The sequence below is a fragment of the Thermobia domestica genome, chromosome 9 (assembly GCF_964235325.1).
Source record: "Thermobia domestica chromosome 9, izTheDome1.hap1.1, whole genome shotgun sequence".
Taxonomy (NCBI): domain Eukaryota; kingdom Metazoa; phylum Arthropoda; class Insecta; order Zygentoma; family Lepismatidae; genus Thermobia; species Thermobia domestica.
In genome coordinates, this window is record NC_137462.1 from 278594253 (window position 1) to 278618947 (window position 24695).

General features: G+C 37.0%; 1 long non-coding RNA gene across 1 annotated transcript in view; it reads right to left on the reverse strand.

The window, feature by feature from the left end:
* Window positions 1-24695, reverse strand: part of LOC145660703 (uncharacterized) — a 151292-nt gene that overhangs the window by 49438 nt on the left and 77159 nt on the right. Inside the window, exons 2-3 of the long non-coding RNA XR_014126864.1 lie at window positions 23249-23389; window positions 17957-18027 (exon numbers count right to left, since the gene is read on the reverse strand). This is a non-coding gene — a long non-coding RNA (uncharacterized LOC145660703). The remainder of the gene's footprint in view (window positions 1-17956; window positions 18028-23248; window positions 23390-24695) is intronic.

Genomic DNA, 24695 nt, shown 5'->3' on the forward strand with positions numbered 1-24695 from the left:
TTTATATCGTACAAGCAATGGATGATAACAGCTTAATAAATGATTGTACGTAAATCTTGTTTGAGTTTGAATATAGGATTGTATAAGGCTGTGCATTTTGCATTATTATTGAAGTGCTGCAACTAACTAACTGCAAACCATATGATAAATTCTTACAGTAATATTGATTTACTCTGTATGGAAACGAAAATAGTTTAATATATGGTTAACCTCCTTTGTGCCCATAATTTTAAAATTAACGCTTGTGTCACTTTTCAACACTTGGCTTTGCAGTAGCTTTCCAACGAATTAGCAGGAAGCCCAAACTTATAGGACACCCTGCAGGTAAATACATTTCTTTGGACAGTTTCACTGCTCCAAACTAAGATTTGAAAAGTGTAGTATTGTTAATTTTATTATTATTGGCACAAAGGAGATCAACCATATTTTAAGCTATTTTTGTTTTCATACAGAGTAAAACAATATTTGACAACATTACAGTAAGAATGTATCATGCACTTTGCAGTATGTTGCAGCACTTTAATAATGGTGCACTATACGTACACTCTAGATCCTGCATATGTCCGATCCATACATTACAAGAAGGCAATACGTATTCGATACAGGTAAAATCTGTATATTTCATATGGACAACCTATTAGCTATATACATCCGATCTATACATTACATATGGCCAACCTGTACGCGACATACGTATAATCTATATGCTGCATGCAGACAGTCTGTAAGCTACATATATGCACTCTGTATGGTGCATACGGATATTCTGTATGCTGTATCTGGACAAGCTGTGTGCGACATAAGGAAAATCTGTATAATACATACGTACAATACGTATACTGTATCTAGTCGTACGTACGGGGCACAAGTACAATATAGATGCTGTCTTGGGGTTGAACGAAAGAAACATACGTAAAGAACGTATATTGCATACTTCTTGAAATTATGCTCCGTCCTGATAGTCAGTGTGTGTCGTCATTATTAACCCACATGCTACATACGATCCTGACGTCACAAAGCTAGATATCACCTCCGTATATATTTGTTACTGCAGATGACGTCACACGAATGACGTCATTGCACTTATGCAGACAGTGCGTATAATACATACTTTTTCAGCTATACGTTTGCTGCAGGATGTTATATACGGTTGTACGTTAAGTCCAGAAACTACAGGAATTACGAATGTAACCTACGTTTTTAAGTATGCCACCTACATTTTTTTTTCTCAGTGTACATACTCAATAATGTCCTGTAAAATATTTTACAATATCTGCGTTCCTTTCTCTGTTGAATCAAATGTTAAAAAAACTTTCTTTCCATATAAATTTTTGTTTTTATTATTCCGTCAACTACTGTCTATTACAATGACAGGTTAAAGGAGCAGTAGAAACTTGAAATCTCCCTTGAAATCCCCCTGACTAGTAGCAGAAATTCTGAGAATTTCGTAAATCCTCTAGAGATTCTGAGAATTCCGTGACTTTTCTAGAAATTTCAAATTCCCTGACTCTTCCAGGATATCTCGCTCAACTCGCCACCATGTATTTCAAGTAATACAAATCTCCTCATAAGAAAGAGTAACAAAAAGCTTCTTGATTTTTTAAATTTTTAACGCGATCCTTCTTTTTCTCATTTCATTTTTTCATCCTTCCTTATTTTTTTCATTTCCGGTCTCGAAGGGGGGTTCGGACCCCCCGGACCCCCCCTTGGCTACGTGCCTGACAATAGGCAATATGCAATAAATGACAAGTTGTATTTTAAGATGAATAAAACAAGCTATTGATGTTAGATGGACTCGCTACAATATTAGTACAAACAAATGTTTTTTATGTGCTTACATTAAAATGATTGTTACAACAGAAATGTAAAATGATGAAGGCAAACTCTTGCTTATTATTTTTATCATTGGTTGAAGCTGCTACAAAGTTGCATGAAATATAAATGTTTTTCACTTCGTGAAACTATACAAAAGCACCAATGTGCAAAAAGTATGAAAATCGTTTAAAGGTAGTTCGTTTCTGTGTGGTTCAATTTTAACACGGTCTTGTACGCAGAGAGCAAACTACAGACAGTAAACAAAAAATCAATGGAGTTTCGTTTCCTAGTGTGAAACCACACTAGACTCCCAAACTATTCGAGTTGAGTTGAGTTGATTTTAGTTTAGCGTCCCGTTCAGCAGCGAGGCTATATGAGACGTGGACCTACTGATTAACGTGGAATCCGAACCACATGAGCTCCCGCCGGGAATCGAACCCGGGTCTCCCACGCCAAAGGCGCGTACGCTAACCGCTTAGCCACGAAGGAGCTCCCCAAACTATTCGAATTCAATGTTCAAACTTGAAGTAGTACGTCTACAACTACTGGTTGTAATAAAGTAATAAGATCAAGAAATAACTTATTCCTCGGATATTGAATTCTTATCAAAGCTATGTCTTATACCAGAGTTTCTCAACTTGGGGGTCGCGAAGATAAGCGGAAGACATAAATATAATTAGAATCTAATAACCGGATAAATATTTTTAAATATCATTTTGAATTTTGTTCTGATACGCATATTTTATTTTTAAACATACTGTTAAGAGCAACAAAAAATAGGTCTACTAAACATTTTCAATAAGTGCAGAGTTGCTTAAAATTCAATTTAAATGAAAGAGGTACAATATGAAGCTAATGAGAATTGCATATTTAAATACCAGAAAAATGCAAATGCAACAAAACCTACATATTGTAATGCAATTAAAATTGAAACCTAATGAGATACCTGAGCATGGTGTGATTTCATTAGTGCATTCAATCTTTGTAACGCACATTATCAAGTCATTTAAAATACTCAATAACCTTTTTGTAAACAACTATTCAAGTTTTTCTAACCAAAATTAGAAATTACTTATTTATTTTATGATATGACCAAAAATTAAGGGAGTTATAAAGTTTAAAATTTTCAAACGGCCTCTATTTTGAAACATATGACAGATCGGATTCGATCTTTGTAATATGAATGAACTGACCAAATTTGATTTTAATCCATTCGCATGTAGGGATGTTACTGTATCCACTATATACAAGAAATGGATTCTACTATTATAGAAATAGATGGATATCATGAGATCTGCGCAATGGGTAAAATCCCACCGATGATTACAAATCAGAAATTATAAGATTGTTGCTGACAAACGGATGTGATAAAACGGGGATCGTGATAGGAATTAGGTTGAGAAACATTGCCCTATGCCTTACTCTGTTTGTTCTATGACAATAAAAGTTAAAACCGCAAATCGTTAATCTGAATCACTTTCGGTTTGAATAGAAGGGTAAGAAAGAAGATAGAATGTATTCTTGGAAAGGGGATCGATTAAAAAAAGATTCTTGATACCCCTTAGTGTTTTCGTTATATGGCAACAAACGTACAAACCAGAAGTAGTTAATTTTAACAACTTCTGGTTTTTTAAGTAGAGAGCTAACGGACGAGATAGAACACATTATTGGAATCCTGAATCAACTGCAAAAAAGAAAAAAAAGCATCTCCATATCTCATTGTTTCTTCCTCAGTGCAAATCAGTATTAAAACAAAAAGTAATACTAAATTTCAACCATTTCCTGTTTTGATGGAGAGTTGCAGATAATCCTGGTATGTTGTCTTGAGACGCTGAATCGCTCGGCAAAATAATAATAATAATAATAATAATAATAATAATAATAATAATAATAATAATAATAATAATAATAATAATAATAATAAATGAGAAGAAGAAGAAGAAAGAAAAGAGAAAACATTTCTCGCTATTTGTTAACATTTTCGTTCTTTGGAGATGAAGGTTTGAAACCGCAAATGGCTAATTTGAACCACTTCTGAGACGAATGGCGTGACATTGCAGAAGACGGAAACCTATTTTTGGAACCCTGATTCTGAAAAAAAAAACGCTTATTGCTACCAACTACTATTTTTGTTATGTGATGATATGTGCTGCAACGGGAAATGCTAATTTAAACCATTTCCGGTTCGAATATGGGGTTAACGGAGGAGATGGAAACCATTCCTGAGACGCTGAATAGATTACAACAAACAGGATATCGGTATATCTTACCGTTTTTGCTCTGTGGAAATCAGTAATCGTAAATTTGAATCACTTGCGGTTTTAGTATAGTGTTGTGGATAGTCCTCCTATGTTACCTTGAGTCGGCGAACAGTTTGAAAAAAGTCCCATTATCTGTTACCATTTTAGTTCTATAGCAATGCTGAATCGATTGCTAAACTTGATTACTTCTCGATATCTCTTACCGTTTGTGCTCTGATAACTGTCCACAGACGGCCGAACAAAGCAGTTGTATAAGACTTCCAATACTTATGCGTGGTTTGAATAGACATTAACGGAGGAGATAGAACTTATTCGTGAGATGCTGAATCGATTGCAAAACTTGATTACTTCTCGAATATCTCTTACCGTTTGTGCTCTGGTAACTGTCCACAGACGGCCGAACAAAGCAGTTGTATAAGACTTCCAATACTTATGCGTGGGTTTGAATAGACATTAACGGAGGAGATAGAACTTATTTGTGAGATGCTGAATCGATTGCTAAACTTGATTACTTCTCGATATCTCTTACCGTTTGTGCTCTGATAACTGTCCACAGACGGCCGAACAAACCAGTTGTATAAGACTTCCAATACTTATGCGTGGTTTGAATAGACATTAACGGAGGAGATAGAACTTATTCGTGAGATGCTGAATCGATTGCAAAACTTGATTACTTCTTGATATCTCTTACCGTTTGTGCTCTGATAACTGTCCACAGACGGCCGAACAAAGCAGTTGTATAAGACTTCCAACACTTATGCATGGGTTTGAATAGACATTAACGGAGGAGATAGAACTTATTCGTGAGATGCTGAATCGATTGCAAAACTTGATTACTTCTCGAATATCTCTTACCGTTTGTGCTCTGGTAACTGTCCACAGACGGCCGAACAAAGCAGTTGTATAAGACTTCCAATACTTATGCGTGGGTTTGAATAGACATTAACGGAGGAGATAGAACTTATTTGTGAGATGCTGAATCGATTGCAAAACTTGATTACTTCTCGATATCTCTTACCGTTTGTGCTCTGATAACTGTCCACAGACGGCCGAACAAAGCAGTTGTATAAGACTTCCAATACTTATGCGTGGGTTTGAATAGACATTAACGGAGGAGATAGAACTTATTCGTGAGATGCTGAATCGATTGCAAAACTTGATTACTTCTCGATATCTCTTACCGTTTGTGCTCTGATAACTGTCCACAGACGGCCGAACAAAGCAGTTGTATAAGACTTCCAATACTTATGCGTGGTTTGAATAGACATTAACGGAGGAGATAGAACTTATTTGTGAGATGCTGAATCGATTGCAAAACTTGATTACTTCTTGATATCTCTTACCGTTTGTGCTCTGATAACTGTCCACAGACGGCCGAACAAAGCAGTTGTATAAGACTTCCAATACTTATGCGTGGTTTGAATAGACATTAACGGAGGAGATAGAACTTATTCGTGAGATGCTGAATCGATTGCAAAACTTGATTACTTCTTGATATCTCTTACCGTTTGTGCTCTGGTAACTGTCCACAGACGGCCGAACAAAGCAGTTGTATAAGACTTCCAATACTTATGCGTGGGTTTGAATAGACATTAACGGAGGAGATAGAACTTATTCGTGAGATGCTGAATCGATTGCAAAACTTGATTACTTCTCGAATATCTCTTACCGTTTGTGCTCTGGTAACTGTCCACAGACGGCCGAACAAAGCAGTTGTATAAGACTTCCAATACTTATGCGTGGGTTTGAATAGACATTAACGGAGGAGATAGAACTTATTCGTGAGATGCTGAATCGATTGCAAAACTTGATTACTTCTCGAATATCTCTTACCGTTTATGCTCTGGTAACTGTCCACAGACGGCCGAACAAAGCAGTTGTATAAGACTTCCAATACTTATGCGTGGGTTTGATAGACATTAACGGAGGAGATAGAACTTATTCGTGAGATGCTGAATCGATTGCAAAACTTGATTACTTCTCGAATATCTCTTACCGTTTGTGCTCTGGTAACTGTCCACAGACGGCCGAACAAAGTAGTTGTATAAGACTTCCAATACTTATGCGTGGGTTTGAATAGACATTAACGGAGGAGATAGAACTTATTCGTGAGATGCTGAATCGATTGCAAAACTTGATTACTTCTCGATATCTCTTACCGTTTGTGCTCTGATAACTGTCCACAGACGGCCGAACAAAGCAGTTGTATAAGACTTCCAATACTTATGCGTGGGTTTGAATAGACATTAACGGAGGAGATAGAACTTATTCGTGAGATGCTGAATCGATTGCAAAACTTGATTACTTCTCGATATCTCTTACCGTTTGTGCTCTGATAACTGTCCACAGACGGCCGAACAAAGCAGTTGTATAAGACTTCCAATACTTATGCGTGGTTTGAATAGACATTAACGGAGGAGATAGAACTTATTCGTGAGATGCTGAATCGATTGCAAAACTTGATTACTTCTCGATATTTCTTACTGTTTGTGTTCTGACACCTGCCCACAGACGGCCAAACAAAGCTGTTGTATAAGACTTCCAATACCTATGCGTGGTTTGAGTAGACATTAACGGAGGAGATAGAACTTATTTGTGAGATGCTGAATCGATTGCAAAACTTGATTACTTCTCGATATTTCTTACTGTTTGTGTTCTGACACCTGCCCACAGACGGCCAAACAAAGCTGTTGTATAAGACTTCCAATACCTATGCGTGGTTTGAGTAGACATTAACGGAGGAGATAGAACTTATTTGTGAGATGCTGAATCGATTGCAAAACTTGATTACTTCTCGATATTTCTTACTGTTTGTGTTCTGACACCTGCCCACAGACGGCCAAACAAAGCTGTTGTATAAGACTTCCAATACTTATGCGTGGGTTTGATAGACATTAACGGAGGAGATAGAACTTATTCGTGAGATGCTGAATCGATTGCAAAACTTGATTACTTCTCGAATATCTCTTACCGTTTGTGCTCTGGGACCTGTCCACAGACGGCCGAACAAAGCAGTTGTATAAGACTTCCAATACTTATGCGTGGGTTTGAATAGACATTAACGGAGGAGATAGAACTTATTCGTGAGATGCTGAATCGATTGCAAAACTTGATTACTTCTCGAATATCTCTTACCGTTTGTGCTCTGGTAACTGTCCACAGACGGCCGAACAAAGCAGTTGTATAAGACTTCCAATACTTATGCGTGGGTTTGAATAGACATTAACGGAGGAGATAGAACTTATTCGTAAGATGCTGAATCGATTGCAAAACTTGATTACTTCTCGAATATCTCTTACCGTTTGTGCTCTGATAACTGTCCACAGACGGCCGAACAAAGCAGTTGTATAAGACTTCCAATACTTATGCGTGGTTTGAATAGACATTAACGGAGGAGATAGAACTTATTTGTCAGATGCTGAATCGATTGCAAAACTTGATTACTTCTCGATATTTCTTACTGTTTGTGTTCTGACACCTGCCCACAGACGGCCAAACAAAGCTGTTGTATAAGACTTCCAATACCTATGCGTGGTTTGAGTAGACATTAACGGAGGAGATAGAACTTATTTGTGAGATGCTGAATCGATTGCAAAACTTGATTACTTCTCGATATTTCTTACTGTTTGTGTTCTGACACCTGCCCACAGACGGCCAAACAAAGCTGTTGTATAAGACTTCAGATACCTATGCGTGGTTTGAGTAGACATTAACGGAGAAGATAGAACTTATTCGCGAGATGCTGAATCGATTGCAAAACTTGATTACTTCTAGATATTTCTTACTGTTTGTGTTCTGACACCTGCCCACAGACGGCCAAACAAAGCTGTTGTATAAGACTTCCAATACTTATGCGTGGGTTTGAATAGACATTAACGGAGGAGATAGAACTTATTTGTGAGATGCTGAATCGATTGCAAAACTTGATTACTTCTCGATATCTCTTACCGTTTGTGCTCTGATAACTGTCCACAGACGGCCGAACAAAGCAGTTGTATAAGACTTCCAATACTTATGCGTGGGTTTGAATAGACATTAACGGAGGAGATAGAACTTATTCGTGAGATGCTGAATCGATTGCAAAACTTGATTACTTCTCGATATCTCTTACCGTTTGTGCTCTGATAACTGTCCACAGACGGCCGAACAAAGCAGTTGTATAAGACTTCCAATACTTATGCGTGGGTTTGAATAGACATTAACGGAGGAGATAGAACTTATTCGTGAGATGCTGAATCGATTGCAAAACTTGATTACTTCTTGATATCTCTTACCGTTTGTGCTCTGATAACTGTCCACAGACGGCCGAACAAAGCAGTTGTATAAGACTTCCAATACTTATGCGTGGTTTGAATAGACATTAACGGAGGAGATAGAACTTATTCGTGAGATGCTGAATCGATTGCAAAACTTGATTACTTCTTGATATCTCTTACCGTTTGTGCTCTGATAACTGTCCACAGACGGCCGAACAAAGCAGTTGTATAAGACTTCCAACACTTATGCATGGGTTTGAATAGACATTAACGGAGAAGATAGAACTTATTCCTGAGATGCTGAATCGATTGCAAAACTTGATTACTTCTCGAATATCTCTTATCGTTTGTGCTCTGGTAACTGTCCACAGACGGCCGAACAAAGCAGTTGTATAAGACTTCCAATACTTATGCGTGGGTTTGAATAGACATTAACGGAGGAGATAGAACTTATTCGTGAGATGCTGAATCGATTGCAAAACTTGATTACTTCTCGAATATCTCTTACCGTTTGTGCTCTGGTAACTGTCCACAGACGGCCGAACAAAGCAGTTGTATAAGACTTCCAATACTTATGCGTGGGTTTGAATAGACATTAACGGAGGAGATAGAACTTATTCGTGAGATGCTGAATCGATTGCAAAACTTGATTACTTCTCGAATATCTCTTACCGTTTGTGCTCTGGTAACTGTCCACAGACGGCCGAACAAAGCAGTTTTGTAAGACTTCCAATACTTATGCGTGGGTTTGAATAGACATTAACGGAGGAGATAGGACTTATTCGTGAGATGCTGAATCGATTGCAAAACTTGATTACTTCTCGAATATCTCTTACCGTTTGTGCTCTGGTAACTGTCCACAGACGGCCGAACAAAGCAGTTGTATAAGACTTCCAATACTTATGCGTGGGTTTGAATAGACATTAACGGAGGAGATAGAACTTATTCGTGAGATGCTGAATCGATTGCTAAACTTGATTACTTCTCGAATATCTCTTACCGTTTATGCTCTGGTAACTGTCCACAGACGGCCGAACAAAGCAGTTGTATAAGACTTCCAATACTTATGCGTGGGTTTGATAAACATTAACGGAGGAGATAGAACTTATTCGTGAGATGCTGAATCGATTGCAAAACTTGATTACTTCTCGAATATCTCTTACCGTTTGTGCTCTGGTAACTGTCCACAGACGGCCGAACAAAGCAGTTGTATAAGACTTCCAATACTTATGCGTGGGTTTGAATAGACATTAACGGAGGAGATAGAACTTATTCGTGAGATGCTGAATCGATTGCAAAACTTGATTACTTCTCGATATCTCTTACCGTTTGTGCTCTGATAACTGTCCACAGACGGCCGAACAAAGCAGTTGTATAAGACTTCCAATACTTATGCGTGGTTTGAATAGACATTAACGGAGGAGATAGAACTTATTCGTGAGATGCTGAATCGATTGCAAAACTTGATTACTTCTCGATATCTCTTACCGTTTGTGCTCTGATAACTGTCCACAGACGGCCGAACAAAGCAGTTGTATAAGACTTCCAATACTTATGCGTGGTTTGAATAGACATTAACGGAGGAGATAGAACTTATTTGTGAGATGCTGAATCGATTGCAAAACTTGATTACTTCTCGATATTTCTTACTGTTTGTGTTCTGACACCTGCCCACAGACGGCCAAACAAAGCTGTTGTATAAGACTTCCAATACCTATGCGTGGTTTGAGTAGACATTAACGGAGGAGATAGAACTTATTTGTGAGATGCTGAATCGATTGCAAAACTTGATTACTTCTCGATATTTCTTACTGTTTGTGTTCTGACACCTGCCCACAGACGGCCAAACAAATCTGTTGTATAAGACTTCCAATACCTATGCGTGGTTTGAGTAGACATTAACGGAGGAGATAGAACTTATTCGTGAGATGCTGAATCGATTGCAAAACTTGATTACTTCTCGAATATCTCTTACCGTTTATGCTCTGGTAACTGTCCACAGACGGCCGAACAAAGCAGTTGTATAAGGCTTCCAATACTTATGCGTGGGTTTGATAGACATTAACGGAGGAGATAGAACTTATTCGTGAGATGCTGAATCGATTGCAAAACTTGATTACTTCTCGAATATCTCTTACCGTTTGTGCTCTGGTAACTGTCCACAGACGGCCGAACAAAGCAGTTGTATAAGACTTCCAATACTTATGCGTGGGTTTGAATAGACATTAACGGAGGAGATAGAACTTATTCGTGAGATGCTGAATCGATTGCAAAACTTGATTACTTCTCGAATATCTCTTACCGTTTGTGCTCTGGTAACTGTCCACAGACGGCCGAACAAAGCAGTTGTATAAGACTTCCAATACTTATGCGTGGGTTTGAATAGACATTAACGGAGGAGATAGAACTTATTCGTGAGATGCTGAATCGATTGCAAAACTTGATTACTTCTCGATATCTCTTACCGTTTGTGCTCTGATAACTGTCCACAGACGGCCGAACAAAGCAGTTGTATAAGACTTCCAATACTTATGCGTGGTTTGAATAGACATTAACGGAGGAGATAGAACTTATTTGTGAGATGCTGAATCGATTGCAAAACTTGATTACTTCTCGATATTTCTTACTGTTTGTGTTCTGACACCTGCCCACAGACGGCCAAACAAAGCTGTTGTATAAGACTTCCAATACCTATGCGTGGTTTGAGTAGACATTAACGGAGGAGATAGAACTTATTTGTGAGATGCTGAATCGATTGCAAAACTTGATTACTTCTTGATATCTCTTACCGTTTGTGCTCTGGTAACTGTCCACAGACGGCCGAACAAAGCAGTTGTATAAGACTTCCAATACTTATGCGTGGGTTTGAATAGACATTAACGGAGGAGATAGAACTTATTCGTGAGATGCTGAATCGATTGCAAAACTTGATTACTTCTCGATATCTCTTACCGTTTGTGCTCTGATAACTGTCCACAGACGGCCGAACAAAGCAGTTGTATAAGACTTCCAATACTTATGCGTGGTTTGAATAGACATTAACGGAGGAGATAGAACTTATTTGTGAGATGCTGAATCGATTGCAAAACTTGATTACTTCTCGATATTTCTTACTGTTTGTGTTCTGACACCTGCCCACAGACGGCCAAACAAAGCTGTTGTATAAGACTTCCAATACCTATGCGTGGTTTGAGTAGACATTAACGGAGGAGATAGAACTTATTTGTGAGATGCTGAATCGATTGCAAAACTTGATTACTTCTCGATATTTCTTACTGTTTGTGTTCTGACACCTGCCCACAGACGGCCAAACAAAGCTGTTGTATAAGACTTCCAATACCTATGCGTGGTTTGAGTAGACATTAACGGAGAAGATAGAACTTATTCGCGAGATGCTGAATCGATTGCAAAACTTGATTACTTCTTGATATTTCTTACTGTTTGTGTTCTGACACCTGCCCACAGACGGCCAAACAAAGCTGTTGTATAAGACTTCCAATACTTATGCGTGGTTTGAATAGACATTAACGGAGGAGATAGAACTTATTCGTGAGATGCTGAATCGATTGCAAAACTTGATTACTTCTCGATATCTTTTACCGTTTGTGCTCTGATAACTGTCCACAGACGGCCGAACAAAGCAGTTGTATAAGACTTCCAATACTTATGCGTGGTTTGAATAGACATTAACGGAGGAGATAGAACTTATTCGTGAGATGCTGAATCGATTGCAAAACTTGATTACTTCTCGATATCTCTTACTGTTTGTGCTCTGATACCTGTCCACAGACGGGCAAACAAAGCAGTTGTATAAGACTTCCAATACGTATGCATAGCATTGCTTGGAAGACTAAAACGAAGCGTCATATGTTCAAACTTAATAAATTGAATGTCTTTTGGGTATGGAATGAATGTTAATAAGTGCTTCTTGTATTTTCTCTTCTGATTGTCTTTTGATAATACCTAGATGATCATTTTCGATAATATCATATCTAGAAAATATAATCTCGCCGTCAAAATCAGAATAAACATTAACTCATCCAGACCTGTCACTATTTTTTCTTCATTCATTTTGATTCATTCATGTATTACAGAATATTTAGTACAAACCACTCAGCAAAGCACTGTATATTAAAAGCAAAGTCACGCAAAACAAAAAGTTTGACAACAGCTTTATTCTGCAAGATATCCATAATTTCATCGCTGGATGTCAAACAAATAATTTTTGTTGTTTTTTTTTTTTTTTTTTTTTGACAGAATTCTGAATAAGTTTTCCACACTACCGGCAACCAACCACCACCCGCAGAATATTTCTGCAAGATGCAAATGTACCACACCCAGCTAAGCTTGGACTTGGTTCAGCTGCGTTGAAAAGGTATACCGAGTCCTGCCTGGACTAATTTGAGGATTGCAAATGTTAACAGTTTCGTAAAGGATTTTCCGTTCAGTTAAATGCATAGGGAAAGGCAGGATTTGGAAGATTCGTATGAATGTGAAAACCTGAACAGGATGATATTACCGAAGGGGAGCCCTCAAGTTTTCTAACAAAGAAGTGACAAGTAGGTCGTTACTGTGGAAGATGCAACATCCATCAGCGTCGTACAAATCTAACAATGTGAAAGAGATGATGATGCATATTTAGAAAGTGACCACTTAAAAATCAGGTCCTGAGTCATCCCTAGAGGAAGCTGTTGGAAGGCCAAAGCTGACGAGGAGGACACTCAGAATCCCTTTGGAGATTCATTCCGTAAGCCTAAGTCGTCCTGCCAATTATAGCCCATGATAACGTACCAAGATGAAGATTGCAACAAGTCATCAACATGGGAGTATAGCCAGGAAATAGCACCAGAACACAAAGGCACTATGCTCGAGGTTCCTTTAAATCTCCATTTATCTTCATCTTCCCTTTCACCTTCTTCTACCTTTGTTTTCTTTCAAATATACTGTTTTATCTCCAGATTAGGTGATAGTTTTCCATACTCTGTGTCTTCATAAGACCTGGTACAGGGAATGGTCTTTCTGATACTCTTCATTATTTGTAGAGCTCCTTCGTGGCTAAGCGGTTAGCATGCGCGCCTTTGGCGCGGGAGACCCGGGTTCGATTCCCGGCGGGAGCTCATGTGGTTCGGATTCAACGTTAATCAGTAGGTCCACGTCTCATATAGCCTCGCTGCTGAACGGGACGTAAAAAAAATCAATCAATCAATCAATCTTCATTATTTGTAGTTGAAGTCGGTCGAGGATAATTGGAGAAAAGTTGATAAGTTTCCTTATATTCGAAATTCCCTTATTTAAAAGAAAATGTGTAAGGATTGGCTGTGGTAGAGAGTTCTCCTCTAGTACGTGGGGTCCCTGCTTCGATCCTAGCCCGTACCAAGTGAGCTTTATGGTGAACAAACACCGTATGTGTGTGTGTGTGTGTGTCTTTCCTTCGAGTTCTCGTGTTTTCTCCCATTTTTCATTCCACCATTTTATTCATTTATCATCATTATCGTCTCTTTTAGTCAATGCAGCATAAATATCGGACGTAAAACTGTAAGATTTCAATTCATTTTTATTAAATGTGATCATCGTCATCATGTTAGGTATTCTGCCTTTATTGGAAGGACACTTGCCGCAGCTGAGAAGCTTCCATGCTTCACAGTCCTCCGCTAACCTCTTCGTGTTCACGTACGATTTTTCTGTTTTGAAATAGTCCATCAATCATAGTCTCCTTCTCCCCCTCTATCTCTTTCCTGGCACCATACCCTAACACGTTCCTTATGATACAATTCCTTCTTAGCCAATATTTCAACCAGTCTCTCTTTCTCTTCTCAATAATATCTGAAACTGTTCTTTTCTGCACCACCCTCTTATTGGTTTTCGTTCGACCCAACTAATTCTCCCCGTTCTTCTCCACACCCACATTTCGAAACTTTACAGTCATTTTTCATTATTTTTGTGTAATGTACATTTTCTGTCCCATACAGTACAGTACTACACACAAAACATTTTATGAGTCTTTTCTGAACTCTTAATTCAAAGTCCCACAATATAGTATTTTCTTCCTCCTAAAGACTTCTCTCGTCATTTCTATCCATACTTTTATTCCACGTTCACACTTCGTAATACACAAGTATCGAAAACTAGTCGCCAGTTTTGTTTTCTTCCCTCCTATATCTATCTTTGACACCAATCGCTTCGTTCCAATTACCGTGGCTTATGTTTTCCTAACATTTATTTTCGTCCCATTTTCTTCACAGCCCTTCCTCAAGTTTTCTAACATCTTATTGATTTTCTGTTAGATTCCACTACAAGTGCCATGTCAGCTCCAAGCCGTATACATCTAATCATTCTACCTCCCACCGAAATGCTGTCTTCATTATGGTATGTAAGTTCTGTTCTACTATCTCTTCTAGATAGATATTAAATAATATTGAGAGAGGCGGCATTCCTGTCGAACTACCCTTTCAATTGCACTCTCCTCTATAATTTCTTTCCCTATTCTAACACTGGTTTATTGATTCATATATAAGTTTTTTATGAGTCCTAATATATAATATAAGAAAATAATTTTCACTTATACCATGTTTTGTCAAAGTTATCATATATTGATGCAGTATGATGTATATTTTCTTTGAGGCTTCCCAACCATCTGCACTACTTCGGTTGGAATCCGTAAAAGTATAATGGGGTGAATTTATCCTCCACTCCATAAGAGATGAACACACCTCTACTTGAAAAAAATATATATATTTCTTGACGATGACTTTCATGAAGAATGTTTTCAATTTTGATGTAATATGGAACATTTGTTCTTTGAGGTTTCCCAATCATGTGCACTGCTTGGAGTTGAAATCATCTTCATTGCTTAGATTTCTACGTCGTCGCCTCCTTTCTCGGTGTACAGCTTTGTTTCATGACAAAACGACTGGAAGCTACTGAGAAGATATCGTCTTGGGAACCCTTCAGTTCCTTCCTCACGGTCATCTCGATGTCCTTCACGTCCCTAAACATATTACCCTCTAGGTAGTGGTAGAATACACAAACAAAAAAAAAATTTGCTAAAGCCAAATCGGGATAATACGGCGGATGACCAATAACAATGATCTGTTCTCTAGTCAAATTATGCCTGATAGTGTTACATTCTATGAGCGAGATTAGGGTATATATATATATATATATATATATATATATATATATATATATATATATATATATATATATATATATATATATATATATATATATATATATATCGGGGCTATTTTGGACAATTAGTGGGGCTATTTTGTCTCGAAAATCTGTAGTGAAAATGATAACTCATCTTTAAAAAATGCGTATGTTTCTGTTATGCAGGAGACTTCAATTGTTAGGGCTGATTAACCATGACACCTGGCACGATTTATTTACTGTAGGAGTAGCTTCATTACCTCTAGCTGCAAGCTATCATGGAAGGTTTAGCATTGTGCAACAAATTCGTGGTAATTGAGACTACTAAAAGGATTTTAAAAAAATGGACAGTGAACAAAGACTTGATTTATGAATTCTACACGCGACCCTTGTTTGTTCTTACCTTTCCTGGACGAACCGCCGAACACTGTCGTTTGAAAGGGGATTATACTTAAAATACCATGTTTCATCCCCGGTGACATTAGATTTGAGAAAATATTAGGAAATATTGGCAGTGTATAAGTAGTTATTCATTCACGAATGATATTCCTGAAGAACTATACATGCTGTTTGCTAATTACCATTGTATTTTTCAACTCCTTTTTTTCCCCTGATGTGTATGTTTGTCCGTTTGATCTATGAAATACAAACTGAGAATGCGAAAGTAATATATTGCCAATGAATGATGCATTATTTACAATGAGAGGAACAACTACTGAAAATCGGAGAAGAATATATTCGGGGTTGGGAAAACACATACTAATAATGGGAGAACAATATATTGAAAGTAGGAGAAGAATATGGTGTGAATGGGAGAAGCATATACACAGAATGCATAAAAAATATGCTCAGAATGAGAAAATATACTAGGAATGGGAGAAGCACATATTGGAAATGGGGGGGATATGTTGAGAACAGCCGAAGAATACAAGAGAGTTGGATATGAGTATATTGAGAATAGGAGAAAAATATGCTGAAGAGGAATAAGAATATACTCGGAATGCGAGAAAAGTATACTGAGAATGAGAAGAACATATATATTTAAACTGAGAATGGGAGAAGAATACACTAAGAATGGAAAAGAATATACTGAGAGTAGGTTAAGGAATATACTGGGGATTGGAGAATTGTATACTGAGAACGGGAGAACCATATATACAGAATGAGTAAAGAATATACTGAGAACTGGAAAAGCAAATATTAAAAATGGGAGAAGAATATGCTGAGAATCCGAGAATGTAATGAGAATTGAAGAATCATATATAAAGAGAGAATGAAGAAAAATATACTGAGAATGGGACAAACAACTTTTAACGTCACATAACGTCGAGAGTTTGTAGCGGCTGCTGTAAAATTTAGTATGCGTTTTTTTTTTTTTTTTTTTTTTTTTTTTTTTTTTAAGTAGGACAATTTGATCAGTTAAAACGTTAACAAGTAGGAGCAGCCTCTTCCAGTTCATCTGTCCCGTTCCATTAGTCTATCAAAATAGCAAACATAAACGGAGACTCTATTAACACAAAAATGGTCCTTAATTTAAGTAAATACAGAACACTGTGCATATTCTATTACAAGCTTTCAGAAAGTTGCGTTACAGGGTGGGTTTCATAAAACAATATGAGAGCCAGACAATGGAACCAGTATTATTGTGTTAGGTATTTTGGTAACATTAAAGTTCATTTTCCACTCGCATTCACATCCTGTTATCCTGCCTTCCTCCCCCCGGCCCCTCCTACTACTACGTTGGAGCTACGACTTGGCTTTTAGAAAAGCCTGACAGTGCGTAGTGTAATCTCTGTATTCAACTGCTTCCTTACATTTCATAACATTCGTGTTATCAAAAGTTGATTAACCATTCAAAAATGTAGGAAACCTGCTGAGATAAGCAACAGAGAGAAGAGAAAGGGAAACTAATAAAAAAGTATGGTTAACATGAAATGGAGATATCTTTTTTCTCTGCCTCTCTTCTGCAGAACAACTATGGTTCAACTAAACAGCACTGCCAACCTGCTTCAATTCATTTATAATTTCATTAATATAAATATAGCTTTCTTTCAAATTATTGTACTTACTAGCTATGGTTTAGTTGTTCGAGTCTTATACAGGGTAGCCAGAAAATCCCCTTTACACCAAGGATCTTATAAAATAGAGGATCTGCCCTTACAACAAACTCTTGAAGCCATACGTCACAGTTTCACCACCCCTACTCTGCCCACTCCGCCCAATAGGACCGCAATGTTTTGAGCCAATAATCATGGCGGAAACGAGAGTAGCCGATCAGACGTGCCGATGCTCGGTTGTTTTTTGGCTTCATTGATTTAATAGGATGAAGATACATATGGCAGATCCTCTATTTTATAACATCCTTGCTTTACACCCAAACTAAGTGCATGTAAGGCCAGCTATACACTATGAGATAAATCCTAGAAAATATCTTAGCAAAAATGTTACCACATATCTCGTAGTAAATCCTACCCTTTTGTGCCGTACACGTGAAGAGTTTTCTTGTCTTGCCGAATGACGTTCCGAGATGTTGATCCATAGTGCTGTTGGAAAATATTGCAGTAATAATAGGTGTCAGCTCATGGCAATATAAAATTATTGTTAAAAGAAGAAAAAGAATTATATATAGACACTATTCTTTAATGTATTGTGTTTTTGATAGATTTTGCAGCGTTATAAAATGAAGGCTTTTGGTTATAATATCTAAATTTTATATATGTGTTATAATTTACATCAGTTTACATGGGAATACAAAATGGTATTAAAGTGCATGTCTAGTATTTCCTTATTGGTGTTAAATTATTTGGTCCACATTATTTATATAGGATAAAGTTTAGGTGGTGTTAGGCCTAAAAATAAACCTAATGTTATAAATGGATGATACTGCATAAATAACAAAAAAAAAAAAAGCCTCTACAGTTGAACAAACAATTGGTAGTATGGGAATAGTGCTCCAGCTCATGATTACCTTTTAAATATCGTGCACAGACCACTTCGTATCGTGAACAAATATGGCGGCTGGAGGGGAGAAACCAAATTTGTTTTCACTTTCTCTCACCTGATGTCGCTTAAATCGAAATCTTTCGAATTTTCTTTCTGAAATAGAGCGTGCTGTAAACAAGAGAAATCTCATAGGAGCGTTCAGAACATAGGAAATAACATGCGATATGATGCCATACACGTTGAGATTTTGACTCTAGGACAAATCGTAAGAGATTTCTTAGGATCCATCCTATAGTATATGGCAGGCCTAACAATGTAAGATATTAAGATTTAAGATATGAATCTTGCATCCTGATCATTGATATGGCAACAGTGCTCCTCACGGGATTTAGCACGTGGTTGTCGCGTAACTGACTCAACTGCCCGCAGAAGGAGAAGAATCATGCTGTGCGTTAACCAGTACATTGTCTCGCCTTTTCTTGTGTGGTATTTTAAATAACAATGGCAGACAAGGGTGGATCCAAGGGGGGCTAAGGGGCTATAGCCTTCCCCCCTTGACGCTCAGGTTTACACTGGATAAAATGGGTTTCAATTCTGCTTTACACTGGATAAAACGGCAAATTATGGTTTAGCCCCTCCCTTGATCATATCCTGGATCCGCCACTGATGGCAGATAAAAGATACTTCACTTTGGAGGAGCACTTATTGACCAGTGTGTGAGTCTATCAACCTGAGCACAACAATTAAAATCTTTGCGCAGGTAATGAATAAGTTTCGTGAACGGTTCGGTAATTAGCCACCAAGTTGTCAGACTTTGATCACGTGGGAGAAGAAAGCTTTTCACGTTGAAAGTGGTTTGGATGCCCCTCGTTCTAGTCGTCCATCAACCTGAAAGGAAACGTGCAGAAGTTAGTGCGTCAAAGATGCGTTCACCCTGCAAGTCGACCAGAGAGCGTTCTGCAGAACTTGGAATTGCAAGAAGCACAATCCAATTGTAAAGGGACTTTTTGGCCACCCTGTAGAGCAACAACATTAGAAAGCAATTGAAAACACTTAATTAAAAAGTTTCATGCATGATACGCGACGAAATTTGTTTAAATGTCCTTCTTTATTTGCAAACTATCTTTGGCATAGTTACGGGAAATCTGAAGAACACCTATGTCTTTCTATCTGTTCATAAATAGGTGTCAATGCAAAGATGACAAAACTTATTTTATATGAGCGGCTTGGGATAAGCGTCACTTCCAGTAAAATTGATTGGGATCGGACCACAGAACAATATGTATGTAGTTTAATTGCAGTAATGCATCTGCAAATGGCAAGGGACTCTTGTTTCATATGTATCATTAGATTGCATTGCGTGGGAATGTTGAACTTTCTTTTCCAATTTACTCGTAAGTTAGAAAATGGCGCTTATCATTGTCTTCCCCCGACCTGCTCATATATGTAAATCCAATAACCCAAGAATAATTACGTTTCTCTTCCTCCCTTAACCTTCTATTCAAACTCTTCACCCTAGAATTAAAATGGTAGTGCAGTAAGCGACCTTCAACGCTGCATTCTATGATTCGGCAGATTCCAGAATCCGGGCATCTATCGAGCTGCAAGAGTATTAAATTCAATAAATATTCAATGTTGAAATTTAATTTTGTATACAGTACTCAATTATAAATAAGAAGAATCTTTAAACCCTACAGTTGTTAGAATAACCAAACACTTTGTACAGTAGGACGTTTGTATCGTCTGCACAGGTTTAGAATGTGCGTGGGGGGCACGGGGGCTCCGTGTTAGAGCGCTTACCTCTGGTACTTGGGGTCCTTGGTTCATTTTCTGGCCAAGTTTGTGTTTGACAATATTGTGCCCCTTTTATTCGGGGTACTTCCGTTTCCTCCCACATTATCATTCCACAAATTCTTTCATCATCATTCACTTGCCTTAATCATCTATCTCCTTTAGCCAAAACGCATAATGGTGGGGCATTAAACAGAAAGATTACATTTAAAACTGTAGAGAACAAATCCTAAAATTTAAAATGGTATCTGAACCTCTGTAATGTGTTTAATGTTCTCACACCGGGAATCAAAGACCATACACCATAGACAAGCGTCAGCCACTAAACAAAGGATAAGAATAGATCAAAGAAACGTTCAGTACTAGACCAATGAACGGAAACATGGAGTATACACGATTTTTGAGAGGTGACATAAAGTAAAAACAATTCTCTAAATAATTTTCTTTTCTTGGAAGAAAGGGAAAAAGAATCAATTAACCCTTTCACTACCATTTTTTTTCGGAATGAACGATATTAATATATGGTTACTTTAATTAAAATTTTTGTCAAAAGTATAAACATAAAAAAATATTTCCCACTGTTTCGTTTTTCAGCGTAGGGAGGGGTGGGACATATGTGTCCCACTGGTACTTTTACGTGGGACCTTTATGTCCCCGTGGTTGTGAAACGAATGATTATTCTGTATTTTCAGTTATGATATATCGTCAGAAAAACACCTGCATCGTATTTATGATTACAAATATTTTACATTTCGGTAGCGTATTCCAAATTGCAAGCCCCTTATTAGTACATGTAACCAGTGCTTTATCGGTAGCAGCTTGTTCTTCACTTTCATCTGTTCCATTATCTCCACTTTCACCTCCACTGCTGTCTAATTGATAATCTTCATCAGCTACGGCATCATCACTTACGCAGTCAACGTTAGAGTTGTTAAGAAATCTTTGAATTTTATCCGCATTTACAACTTCGTACACCACTGACATCTGAACTCATTTTTCCTCAATGATTGAAAAATTCCTTTATAAATACGTATGGTTTTCACAACCACTGGGATAAATATGTCCCACTAAAAATACCAGTGGGACACAATTGTCCCGAATGTAAAAAGTAGCTAAAAAGCATGTCCCTCCTGAGTACATAATTTATGTAAAAATTACGTACTTTGAAAATATTGAAATGGAAAAGTCACTACAAATACATAAAATAAAATATGAGACAGTTACCATATTGAATAATACACAGGAAGACATCTAGTGAGCAAAGGGTTAAGAATCAAACTTGACAACAATCCGACCTACAAGTGAAATGTGTAATTATAAGAATTCTGTAAAGCATTAGCAGGCTTTTATTTACCAATGGGACATTGATTCATAGCAATGACATGCGATAAATTACTACTGGTTCTCAGAATATATCGTGGGACACATATGTCCCAGTGGTAGTGAAAGGGTTAAACTGAAGTATTTTTCTCTCAAACCCCTGAAGAAGCTAATGTTAACTATTTGCTTTCTTGTAACAGATAATCTGTGAACTGGTAGATGTGCTTTATGGAATATTTTTAATCTGTTTGCTGGTTTGCCGTTTCCCCCCGCATTCTCATTGCACCAATTTTCCTCCACCATCATTCACTTGCCTTAATTATCCGTCTACTTTAGCCTAAAGGGCATAATCATGGAACGTTAAAATGAAATATTTCATTTCATCCCATTTTCAGAATGTGTGTAAACACGTAAATCATATTTTAATCTTCTCCGTTTCTATCTAAATTGATTTAACATTGGTTTTACCCTTAAAGATATATTGACGTTCGAAACTCCGGCAAAATCGCTAATCCAGCAGGAGAGCACCCTATTAAAGAGCGTTTACTGTAGTTAGCAAGAAGCAAAGTTCTGAAGTGCATTTACGTCTCAAGGATAGGTCCTATATCCGCTCTCATCACTCTCTCTCTCTACTAAATCGGAAATTGGTAGAAATCTAGTTTCAAAATAATCCTTATAAAGTAAAAGCGACAGAAAATAGGTAGAATTTTTAAAAAATCAAATTTTTAAGAATAGTTTCCTTCTCGGACATGATCTCACTGTTGAAACTCCATTATTTGAAAGTCTTCCGTGATTTGACAATCTGAAGCCAAAATACTGCAAAAATCTTATAATAATATTATAATATCCCTGTATAAGTTTCTAGAGAGTGAAACATACTTTTTACTAAACTAACTAATTTTTGAGATGGTACCAAATTGTACTGACATTTTACTAAAAATTTGTTGCCATCAAATTGTTTATATGAAATTGCTATATAAAATTGGTAAAGAAAACTAAGTAAAATAAAACAGTAAGATTATTTGCTTGGTAAATTTTTAATGATGCTTTTGCACGAAGAAAGGGTGCGAAGAGGCTATAAGACCTGCTCGCTCAGATGCAAAAATGAAAATGAAATGAAATCTTTAAGTTTTACGTTCCACGGTTATGCCGGTTAGGCTAAAGGAGACGATGATGATGAGAGATGAGTGAAATGGTGGAGTGAAGAAAGTGGGAGGAAACGGAAGAACCCCGAGAAAACCCACGAGCACGATGTTTGTCCACCACAAAGTCCACACGGCGCGAGCTGGGATCGAACCAGGGACCCCAAGCACCGGAGGTGAACGCTCTACCACTGAGCCACTAGTTTTATTATTACCTTCTTGAAAAATACAAAATGAACTCAACTAGCTGAGTCTAAACAAGAAAAGCACTAGACATAAATATAAAAATCACCAATTCTGGGTCTACAACTATAAATGCAGAGAACTATAAATAAATAAATGCATATTTAAATAATAATAATAATAATAATAATAATAATAATAATAATAATAATAATAATAATAATAATAATAATAATAATAATAATAATAATAATAAGAGCCACCGCGCCCCCTCGCTCAGATGCAGTTTTCATCTTCCACCATACCTAGTTATAATTTAATATCTTATCTCACTATTATGTACGTACATAAGCAAACATTAAAATATTCTCTAAATCACACCTACCAGTTTCACACATTATCTGTTACAAAAATGCAAATAATTAACATTGGCTTCATTAGGGCTCAAAGAGAAATGCACTCCAGGTGAATCGATCCTTCCCCTCTTTCTTCCGAGAATAAATTATGTAGAGCAGAGTTTCTCAACCTGGTGGTCACGAAGATAAGCGTAAGAGATTAATATATAATACTAATATTTATTTTTAAATGTTATTTTTTAAATATTTTTAAATGTTAGTTTGAATTTTGTTCTGATAGGCATACTTTTATTTTTATACATACTGTTAAGAACAAAAAATAGGTCTCCTAAACATTTTCAACAAGTACAAAGTTGTTTAAAAAGCAATTTAAATGAAAGAGATACGATATGAAACTAACAAGAACTGCATATTGAAATACCAGAAAAATACAAATGCAACAAAACCTGCATATTGAAATACAATTAAATTTGAAAGCTAATGAAATACCTGAGCATGGTGTGATTTCACTAGTGTGGCAACGTCCCGTTCAATTTTCGTGACTCATATTATCAAGTCATTTAAAATACTCAATAACTTTTCTTTAACAACTGTCCGAGGTTTTCGAACCAAAATTAGATTTTTTTTATCATACGACCCAGAATTAAAGGAGTTATGAAGTTTCAAAATTTTCAAACGGCCTCCATTTTGAAACAGTATGATGCATCAAATTCGATATTTGTAGTATGAATGAAGTGACTAAATTTGGTTTTAATCCATTTGCTTTCAGGGAAGTTATTGTATCCACTATATACAAGAAATGGATTCTACTATTATATAAATAGATGGATATTTTGAGATCTCCCCATTAGGTATATTAAAATTCCCACACAAGCTTATTACAAACCAGAAATTATAAGGAAATCGTTGGCAAGACGGTGTGATAAAATGGAGATCGTGATAGGAATTAGGTTCAGAACCACTAATTTAGAGAATTATTTTTATTTTATGTTTCCTTTTGAAAATTGTTTATACTCCATGTTTCCGCTCGTTAACCAAGTACTGTACGTTTCTTTGATGCATTCTGATTCTTTGTCTAGTGGCTGCTGCTTGTGTATGGCCCAAGTCCCAATTTCGATTCCAAGTGGAAGAATATAATTTTAAATTTTAGGATTCGTTCTATATGGTTTTACTGTAAACACAAATCAATCAATCTATTTCTTTGGTATGTATAATTCCAAGTTCGATTTCACATGATATTAATTGCTCAACTGTAGACTATTTCAGCGAAGTCAACGATATGTCACACTTTACAACTTCCGAGTAAACTGGAAAACAGTGTTCAACATTCACATGCAATGTAATGACAAACAAGCTTCCCCTGCCATCTGAAGTACGTTTCTGAAATTAAACTACCTACATACTCTTCTGTGGCCCGATCCAAAACAATTCCACCTAAGTCAGTATAAGGCAAAGTTATTGTTGTCACGATGTTTT